This window comes from Oryx dammah, unplaced genomic scaffold (genome assembly GCF_014754425.2).
Source record: "Oryx dammah isolate SB20612 unplaced genomic scaffold, SCBI_Odam_1.1 HiC_scaffold_1, whole genome shotgun sequence".
Taxonomy (NCBI): Eukaryota; Metazoa; Chordata; class Mammalia; order Artiodactyla; family Bovidae; genus Oryx; species Oryx dammah.
The window spans coordinates 37,903,876-37,914,786 of NW_024070185.1; the positions used below are offsets into that span (position 1 = coordinate 37,903,876).

Here is a 10,911-nt window from a genome sequence, read left to right on the forward strand (position 1 = left end):
CCTGAATATTCATACTGACTTTTGTAATAGCAAAAAAGAGAAACAACCTAAATGTCCATCAACTAGTGAATGAATTTTTAAAATGTGGTATATTTATATAATAGAATATTATTTAGCAATATAAAGGAATGAAATACTGGTACATACTATAACATAGACAAACTTTGAAAACATTCTGCAACACTGTGTGAGTCCATATATATGAAAAGTCCAGCATAGGCAACTCCATTGAGACAAAAAGCAGATTAGTGGTGGCCAGGGTCTGAGATGGGATGAAGGATGAAATGGGGAGTGACTGCTGATGGGTACAAGGTTTCATTTAGAAAGTGTTCTAAAACGGAGTGTAGTGATAGTACCACAACCCTATGAGTATGTTAAAACCATTGATTTGTACACTTTCAGTGAGTGAATTGTATATATGTGAATTGTATTTCAATAAAACTGTTTTTTAAAACGTAGTGGTTAAAAATAACAACAGCAACACTCAAAATGTCTGTTTTCTTAAGTTAACTGCCAATACCATATCTCTTTCTTTCCCCTTTGACTGGATCCTGTGGGGATGACTTCTCAGCATCATCACTTGTCAACACATTCAAAGAACAGTGTGAACTAAAACTATCTTCTGGCTATCTTTTCATCCCTTCACATTGTGAAACATATTCTTTAAGCTTTCTAGAAATAGTAGTAATACTAGATGATCCTTAGTAACCATTAGTGTAATATTAAAATATTTACTTTAAATTCTTTGATTGTGCCTCCTAGAAATTTAGACCAGCTATTACAAGTCTCTTTTTTAAGGGAAAATAAAGTCTTCTTATAAAACACACGCAGGGCACTGTATTTTAATACTTTTGTAAGCTATTGTTAGGTATTTTGGAGAAACAATGAGGTCACTAAGAGACGGACACGACTGAGCGACTTCACTTTCACTTTTCACTTTCATGCATTGGAGAAGGAAATGGCAACCCACTCCAGTGTTCTTGCCTGGAGAATCCCAGGGACGGGGGAGCCTGGTAGGAGGCCGTCTATGGGGTCTCACAGAATCGGACACGACTGAAGCAACTTAGCAGCAGCAGCAGGAAAAACATAAGACTGAATATCAAAAGGCATGCTTTCCAAGCCAGTTTCTGTTCCTTGCTAGAACAGAGTGGAGCAGTCACTCTTCATTTTATATGCATTTGTCAAAATTGAGGCCTTTTTGATCATTTGTAATTATAAAAGTTGCAAAGCTTATTATGAAATTATATGGAAGGATATATGTGAAAGCAAATGTCTGTCTATTCAATACTAGATTGAAACATATGTGGCAGAGTGGCATATTTGTTATGTGTGACCTTACTAACCAAGAATGGGAGATCACTGTTGGAGCTCCCCAAAGTCAAAGATCTGGGCAGAGTTTGCTCAGAAGGCACTGTATGGTGCCGCCCTTCCCCTGGAACCAATGTACCTGGTATGGTTGCACTGTAAGGAATGAACAGCTGGTGCTCCCCCTGAGAGAGAGGCTGAGCTTTCCTGATAGATGGTTTTAAAAAAAATGTTGAATGCTTGTTACCCCTAAGAAGGTGAATAGCAATGATTATCCTCCAGCCCCACCATCAGAAGCTAAAGACTGTGGCCAAAGCCATTACAGAAAACATCAAAAGAGAGCACATTTGGGGGCCTCCCTCCCAGATATAAGAAACCTCGTTACATTTCTGCCTTCAAATATATGTGTGACTTAGGAGTGGGTCCCTTCTCCTCTGACCTTAGGTCTCCTCATCCAAAAATAAAAATGAAGGTAAGGATCTCCTCATCCAATACTAGTATCTTATAATTTATTTAGGCTTAAACATCTTTAATCCCTAATATTTCCTCATGAAGTCCTTGCAATAATCCTTTAGTCATTTATATTTATCTCTTTTGAATTTACTTCAAATAATTCATTCTAAAGAGCCAGTGCTCCAAAGGGCTAAAGTGGTCCTATATGAAAAGGCATTTTTTCTCTGTTAACATCTTTGATGACTTATACTAAATGACACAAAATGTGACCTATACAGATAGGTCAAAAATAACTCATTCCATTTTCCATGTAAGATTACTAAAATTATCCACAGTAGGATTAGCAGTAAATTTTTGCCAAATTAATATCTAATTCCCACACTTACATAAGAACATAATTTTTCTGAGTAGAGCCCTATATTATGATTTGAGCTAGGTTGTTATGAAGTGAGGATTTAAATTTTGTGTGTGTATGTCATATTTATCTCTGGAAAGCACTCTTTCTGCACAAACTCAGCTTAAATTTCCCAACAGCAACTGACAGGAAATGTTTCCTTTCCGTTTCTAACTTCTTCTTATCGTCCAATTCTATTGTATCTTAGTTCTTGAGATAAGCTTGTCTGAAGTAAAAATTTCTGAACTGTGTCTGTACTTACGCACCCAAATCATGTGTTGTTGTTTAGTTGCTAAGTCATGTGTCTGACTCTTTTGTGACCCCATGGACTGCAGCCATCCAAGCTTCTCTGTTCTTGGATTTCCCAAGCAAGAATACTGGAGTGGGTTGCCATTTCCTCCTCCAAGGGATCTTCCTGACCCAAGGATCAAACTCATGTCTCCTGCATCGGCAGGCGGATTCTTTACTTCTGAGCCACCAGGGAGCCCCAAACCATGTGTAGGCAAGTGGTAAAAAAGATATACAGGAAGTTATAATTTGTTAAGTGCCTACTAAGTGTCAAGTACATACATATTATCATTTAATCTATATAGTATCTCTATGAGGAATCTTGTCATCTCTATTTTACAGATAAGGAAACTGAGGCATGTTTAAGTTAGGTTACTTGCCCAAGACACTGCCTCGGTGAAAGAGCCAGGTTTAAACACAGGTCTGTCTGACTGCAGTACACCTTGCTGATTCTAAGTCCAACTCTTTGCAACCCCATGAACTGCACCACGCAAGGCTTCCCTATCCTTTGCTATCTTCCTGAGTTTGCTCAAGCTTATGTCAATTGAGTGAATGATACCATCCCACCATCTCATCCTCTGTAGACCCCTTCTCCTCTTGCCCTCAATCTTTCCCAGCATCAAGGTATTTTCTAATGAGTTAGCTTTTCACATCAGGGGGCCAAAGTATTGGAGCTTCGGCTTCAGCATCAGTCCTGCCAATGAATACTCAGGGTTAATTTTCTATAGGATTGATTGGTTTGATCTCCTTGCAGTCCAAGGGGACTCTCAAGAGTCTTCCCCAACACCACAGTTCAAAAGCATCAGTTTTTTGGCCCTCAGGCTTCTTTATGGTCCAACTCTCACATCCATACATGACTACTGGAAAATCCATAGCTTTGACTAGATGGACCTTTGTCAGCAAAGTGATGTGTCTGCTTTTTAATACACTATCTAGGTTTGTCATAGCTTTTCTTCCAAGGAGCAAGCATCTTTTAATTTCATGGCTGCAGTTACCATCTGCAGTGGTTTTGGATACCAAGAAACGAAATTTGTCACTGTTTCCACTTTTTCCCCATCTATTTGCCATGAATGATGGGACCATATGCCATGATCTTAATTTTTTGAATGTTGAGTTTTAAGCTAGCTTTTTCATAAACTATTATCTTTCACCCTCATCAAGAGGCTCTTTAGTTCCTCCTCACTTTCTGCCATTAGTGTGGTATCAATTGCATACCTGAGGTTGTTGATATTTCTCCCAGCAACCTTGATTCCAGCTTGTGCTTCATCCAGCCCAGCATTTTGCATGATGTACTCTGCATATTGGGGCTTTCCTGATAACTTGGTTGGTAAAGCATCTGCTTGCAATGCAGAAGACCCTGGTTAGACCTGGGTTGAGAAGATCTGCTGGAGAAGGAATAGGGTACCACTCCAGTATTCTTAGGCTTCCCTTGTGGCTCAGCTGGTAAAGAATCCGCTTGCAATGTGGGAGACCTGGGTTCAATCCCTGGGTTGTGAGGATCCCCTGGAGAAGGGAAAGTCTACCCACTCCAGCCCAGCATTTTGAATGATGTACTCTGCATATAAGTTAAATAAGCAAGGTGACAATATACAGCCTTGACAACTCCTTTTTCAATTTGGAACCAGTCCATTGTTCCATGTCTGCTTCTAACTGTTGCTTCTTCACCTGTATACAGGTTTCTCAGGAGGCAAGTAAGGTGGTCTGGTATTCTCATCTCTTTAAGAATTTTCCACAGTTTGTTGCAATTCACGCAATCAAAGACTTTAGCATAGTTAATAAAAGAGATGTTTGGAATTCCCTTGCTTTTTCTGTAATCCAGTGGGTGTTGGAAATTTGATCTCTGGTTCCTCTGCCTTTTCTAAATCCAGCTTCTACATCTAGAAGTTCTCAGCTCATGTATCATTGAAACCTAGCTTGAAGGATTTTGAGCATTACCTTGCTAGTATGTGAAATGAGGGCAATTGTGTAGTAGTTTGAACCTTCTTAAGCATTGCCCTTCTTTGGGATTGGAATGAAAACTGACCTTTTCCAGTCCTGTGGCCACTGCTGAGTTTTCCAAATTTGCTGGCATATTGAGAGCAGCACTTTCACAGTATCATCTTTTAGGATTTGAAATAGTTCAGCTGGAATTCACTAGCTTTGCTCATAGTAATACTTCCTAAGGCCCACTTGACTTCACATTCCAGGATATCTGACTCTAGGTGACCATCACGGTTATCTGGATCGTTAAGAACTATATTGTATAGTTCTTTGTGTTTTTGCACAGAATCTTTTCTGCTTCTGTTAGGTCCTTGCCATTTATGTATCTCTAATTTTCTTAAAGAGATTTCTAGTTTTTCCCATTCTACTGTTTTCCTCCGTTTCTCTGCACTATTCACTTAAGAAGGCTTTCTTATCTCTCCTTGATATTCTCTCAAACTCTGCATTCAGTGGGGTATATATTTTCCTTTGTCCTTTGCCTTTCATTTCTCAGCTATTTGTAAGACCTCCTCAGACAATCACTTTGCCTTCTTCCATTTCTTTTTCTTGGGGATGGTTTTAGTCACCACTTCCTGTACAATTTTACAAACCTCCATCCATAGTTCTTCAGGTATTCTGCCTACCAGACTTAGTTCCTTGAATCTATCTGTCACCTCTACTGTATGACATAAAGGATTTTTAGGTCATACCTCAGTGGCCTCATGGTTTTCCCTACTTTCTTCAATATAAGTCTGAATTTTGCACTAAGGAGCTCATGGTCTGAGCCACAGTCAGCTCCTGGTCTTGTTTTTGCTGACTATACAGCTTCTCCATTTTTAGCTACAAATAATAGAATCAATCTGACTTTGGTATTGACCATCTGGTGATGTACATGTGTAGGGGCATCTCTTCTGTTGTTGGAAGAGGGTGTTTGCTGTAACCAGTGTGTTCTCTCGGCAAAACTCTGTTAGCTTTTGACCTGCTTCATTTTGTACTCCAGGTATCTCTTGACTTCCTAATTTTGCATTCCAGTCCCGGATGATGAAAAGGACATATTTCTTTGGTGTTAGTTCTAGGAGGTCTTGTGATTCTTCGTAGAATCGTTCTACTTCAGCTTCGACATTAGTGGTTGGGACATAGATTTGGATTCGGCAGGCGTCAGTGGCCATGGGATCCAGGAGCGGCTCTGGGAGCTTGTCCAGTGCGTCTGGCAGGGGCTCGGTGGCTCACAGGATTGACACCGGCTGCCTTCTCACCCCTGCTCCTGGTTGAGCTATGCGTTCTGGGCCTCCGTATGATTTGGCTCCGGTGTCTGCATCCCTAGATGCTCCGGGCACTGGCAGTGCTGTGCATGGGTGTGACTGCTTGGTGCTGGCAGGCTCAGGGGGCAGCTGCGGGCCAGCTGGATGGCGGCAATTTTCTGGAAGACAAACAGTAGCTCAGCAAGTTGTCCCAGTACAACCAAGAGGCTGGACAGTGGAACCGCTTCTGAGACTATTATTTCTGCACTTGGAGTCCAGGAAAGATTTCTATCAGGCTAAAGGATGAAATGTAGTCGCCACGAAGTGTGCATCATTCAAGGTTCCCACACCGCAGTCTGCAGTTGATCATCCAAGACTCATGCACAGTATGAAAGATTTGGGAGTTGGGCATAAGCCCTGGAAGGGCGCCCCTCCATCCACCTGCAGGTAGTGCTGTGGGCTGTCTACCAGACCCGTCTGTGGTTCAGATGGACAAACATACCCTTCTTAGTGCAAACTAGAATATCAAGCATGTGTCTTAGGAAAACAGATCTCAGTAAGTGTGAAGGTCGTTCCCTCAGATACAACCATGAGCTCAAGCAGGAATATGAAGAGAGAGTCCACTTATAAGGGCGGCCAGTGTAGAGGAGAGGCCTATGTGCCCTCTCCTCCTGGGTGCCATCAAACATCTCCTCCAGCCTTTCTCGGATCCCCTTCTGGGGGGACTCCAGCAGGGCCTCTGCCTTGGCTCCCTGGCGGCACATTGACCAACATTCAATGGCTGGTGGAGGTTTGTACACTCAAGGAGGACCAGCAGTGGGACAACCAGGGCACCAGGAATGTCATCCAGCTATTGGGAACTACTGAAGGGCCTGTCCTCCTAGGCAGAGTTTGACAAAATGTGGTCCACTGGAGAGGGGAATGGCAAACCACTCCAGTATTCTTGCCTGGAGAACTCCAGAAACAGTATGAAAAGGCAAAAAAAAATTTGATACCAGAAGATGAGCCACCCAGGGAGGAAGGTGTCCATTATGCTACTGGAGAAGAGCTGAGAAATAGCTCCAGAAGGAATGTAGAAGCTGAGCCAAAGCGGAAATGACGCCAAGTTATGGTTGTGTCTGGTGGTGAAAGTAAAGTCCAATGCTGTAAGGAACAATATTACATTGGAACCTGGAATGTTAGGTCCATGAATCAAGGTAAATTGGATGTGGTCAAACAGGAGACAGCAAGAGTGAACATCGACATTTTAGGAATCAGTGAACTAAAATGGACTGGAATGGGTGAATTTAATTCAGATGACCATTATATCTACCACTGTGGACAAGAATCTCTTAGAAGGAATGGAGTCAACAAAAGAGTCCAAAATGCAGTACCTGGGTGCTTGATTCTACTTGTATGTTAATAGTCCCATAAAAACTTTAATATTAAATCACCCAGTCATTAGTCAGTGCCTAGTCAGAAAAGCAGAAGTGCCCTAGGCAGTTCAGATAAAGGGAATAAAATCCAAAGAGGCCAAAATGGGCATATGATGGTACCCAGAGCTCACAAGAGTTGTAGTACTGAGGCTATGTTATTGGGACCCTTCTGTATTTGTTGATACTTCTAGGAGCTGAGAATTTGCACTCTTACTGAAGCTGAAAGAACATGGAAGCCCACAGTTCCACTGGTGTTACTGGAGTAGCCAGGACTTCTGGGGCTTATGGTTGCTTGTTTCCACTGATCCAGATGCAGAAAATCGTAAAGACACCTTCTCTCTTCCCTTTAGTCTTTCTCTAGGCCTGTGTTTGGTGGAATCTCATTGGAAACTACCTGGCAAGGAAACCTAGAAAATCTAGTTTGCCGATTTCCAGCACCCTGCAATATAAAGAATGCTAAAAAGCATGAATGAAACTAAAAATCAGCTTTCCCAAGGAGTGATATCATAATGTTCACTTAATCATCTTCTTACTTTTAGATTCCTCTTTTCTTGTAAATTGTGTTGTAATTCAGTGCCATCACTGAGCAACTGGATTTTCATCTCTCATGTACTTAAGCAGAAAAGAGATTCATTGGAAAGATAATTGGGTGCTAACAGAAGTGAAGGGAAAGCTGGAACTGGAAAACAGAAACTGATGGGTGTAGGGTAAGGGTAGGAACTCTGCTAGGCACTCCCATTTAGAGGAATTCATTGTATCCATTTTTCATTTTTAAATCTCTACTGAAGATTCAAAGTTCAAGAAAAGATAATTAAGTTGATCAGTCTTTGAAAGGATGGCAACTTTATTGTTGTTGTTGTTCAGTCACCCAGTCATGTCTGCCTCTTTGCGACCCCATGGACTGCAGCATGCCAAGCCTCTCTGTCCCTCACCATCTCCCAAAGTTTGCCCAAGTTCGTGTCCATTGCTTTGGTGATGCCATCCAGCCATCTTATCCTCTGACGCCCTCTTCTCCTGCCTTCAATCTTTCTAAGCATCGGGACTTTTCCAATGAGTCAGCTCTTTGCATCAGATGACCAAAATACTGGAGTTTAAGCTTCAACATCAGTCCTTCCAACAAGTATTCAGGGTTGATTTTCCTTAAGATTGATTGGTTTGATCTCCTTGCTCTCCAAAGGACTTTCAGGAATTTTCTCCAGCACCACAAACTCAAAAAGATCAATTCTTTGGCACTCTGTCTTCTTTATGGTCCAGCTCTCACAACTGTACCTAACACTGGGAAGACCATAGCCTTCACTATATGGACCTTTGTTGGCAGAGTAATGTCTCTGCTTTTCAACACACTGTCTAGGTTTGTCATAGCTTTCCTGCCAAGAAGCAGTCATCTTCTGATTTCATGGCTGCAGTTACCATCTTCAGTGATTTTAGAGCCCAAGAAGAGGAAATCTGTCACTGCTTCCACCTTTTCCCCTTCTATTTGCCTCCTTCACCTTCATCAAGAAGCTCTTTAGTTTGTCTTTGCTTTAGTTCCTCCTTTGCAACTTCATTAGGAAAGGTAATCTTCCCAAAGTAAAATAGGGACCTCTCACTCAGATACAGAAATGGCTCTTGGACAGAAAATATAAATCAAACAGACATGGAGACAAATAATACCAGCTACACTTGCAGGTCCCATTCCCAGGTATTTTCTCTAGTGTTTTCCCTATAGGCTGATTCTATTGTTGAGTCCTCTGGGATGATGATATCCATTTCACTTCCCTGAAAATCACAACCCCATCTCTAATTGGAATTTTTTTCTTAGAAATTTTTGTTTGAATGTAAAAAGAAGTATTAGTGAAGTTTTGCTTCTCTTTTTTGACCTGGTGAACCTATATTCATATGCTTTTCATCCAGGACAGCTTCCCAAGTGACCCTCCCACACTTATATTGTCCCTTCCAGTTTCCCTAAGAAGTGGATAAAAGGTCATGAGATTCTCTTCCTGTTCTGTCTACTCCTTTCCTTTCTTTCTTCCTTTCAAGAAATATTTTCTGGGCCCACTCCATTCTTCTCTCTGGTTTAACCCTCCATAGTAAATATCATCATGACTTCCATTTGTTGGGTACTTACTGTGTTCCTGAGGCTTTATACATATTATTTCATTTAATTGACACAGGATCCCAGTGAAATTATCATTACATAGATAGAAAAATTAAGGCTCATAGAGTTTAAGTGGTTGATTCAAGGTCACAAATCTACTTAGTAGTGAAGCTCAAAGTTGAGCCCAAGATTGCCTAATTCCAAAACTTACATTTTTTTCATAGAACTGTGGGGCCTCTGCTGCCTCTCATATGGGGACACAGAAATTAGAAGAGGGGTTAGAAAGGAATTAGATGCTCAGGCATCTTGCCAAGTCTTTGTTTTTAAAGAATGCTTTTAAACATAACAAAAAAAAGTTCATTATAAACAGAATGAAAATCAGGAAATCCCCATCTTTATCAGATGGATTTAATTTCAACATTTCAAGATGAATTATACACAATGACCCTTATCTTTCCTGATACTTAGGAATTTAGCCTTCTGCTTGGTTTGGCTTGCCAATAGGAAATGGGAAAAAAAAAAAAGAAAGAAAGATTTCAAGAAATTATTCTGCAGTTTTATTCAGAGGCATGGTGCCTGCTCCCTGAGAAAAGGGTTTAGTCAGGTTTGGTTTAGAGGTAGTAATCTTTACTGATTAGGAGAAATTATTTGTGAACCAAATAGTATAAATAATCTTTTACACTATTGATGTAAATGTACAGAACACATTATTCCAAGAACTACATTACCTGCAGTTGTGAAGGCAGCTGCTTTCATTTAGGAACAGCTTGCCATTAACCATGTGCTTTAATCAGCTCTTTGGATTTCTATTAACTCTGAGGGACATAGAGTTCAGAGAAAGGGCTCACATTTACTGAGTATCTACAGTGTTCCAAGCTCATTCATAAATGCTTTAATTTTCTCATATCATTTGATACAGAATGTTATGAAGTAAGCACTATTATTATCCCTGTCTTCAAAGAAAGAAAAACTCAAGAGTTGAACTCTAAATTCTGGCTATTCCTTTGCTCTTTGGAGAGACTCAAAATACAGGGAGGTCAGGATTGTGTGAATTCATGGAAAGCTTGACTGGGTCCATCATCCTCCAACTCCCTGAGAAGAGTGAGCCAGGGCATAGAGTTATGGGGGCAGGGAGGGCAATATGGAGGCCAGAGGAGAGTAGGAATGATGAGACTGACTCTAAATTTTGGTGCTCTGTTGTAATCTGCTATATCTACTTTATTCCGTACATTTAAGAAGGGTATTGCTAGATTCATAGACAAATATATTGTTAGAGAATTTCTCTAAAGAATCCCAAAAGGTCAGCTTTGGCTTTAGTCTCAGACCATCTCTTCTTCCTCTGTATTCTCCTAGGACCATTTTATCCATGTCCATAGCTACAAATACCTTTTATAAACCAGTAACTCTCAAATCTATACCACAATCCAGACCTCTCCCCTGAATTTCTTTTCACATATCCAACTCCCTTGTGCAGATCTAACTTGGATGACCCACAGACCTCAAATGGAAATATCTCCCTGCTGCTCTTCTCTTGCTCTTTGTTTCACATTCCAGTGAATGACAGCACTATCCACTCAGTTGTCCAAATGAGAAAACTAAGCAACTTCCTTGGCTTTATGTTTTCCCTTACTGCTCTTCATCCACTTCACTCTGAATCTAGTCAATAACTGAACCTGTCAACTCTGTCTTCCAATTATCCCTGGAATCCACATACTTCTGTCTGTTGGGAGCTCAAGTGAGCCAGAGAACATTTAGCTGTCAGGTGTTGGAGTTGCTGAT

At 40.9% G+C, this 10,911-nt stretch overlaps 1 protein-coding gene and 1 pseudogene across 1 annotated transcript in view; one reads left to right on the forward strand and one right to left on the reverse strand.

The window, feature by feature from the left end:
* Positions 1–10,911, reverse strand: part of LOC120863865 (interleukin-33-like) — a 169,212-nt gene that overhangs the window by 98,914 nt on the left and 59,387 nt on the right. The gene's annotated exons all lie outside the window — the stretch shown is intronic.
* LOC120851204 lies at positions 5,724–6,535 on the forward strand (annotated as a pseudogene).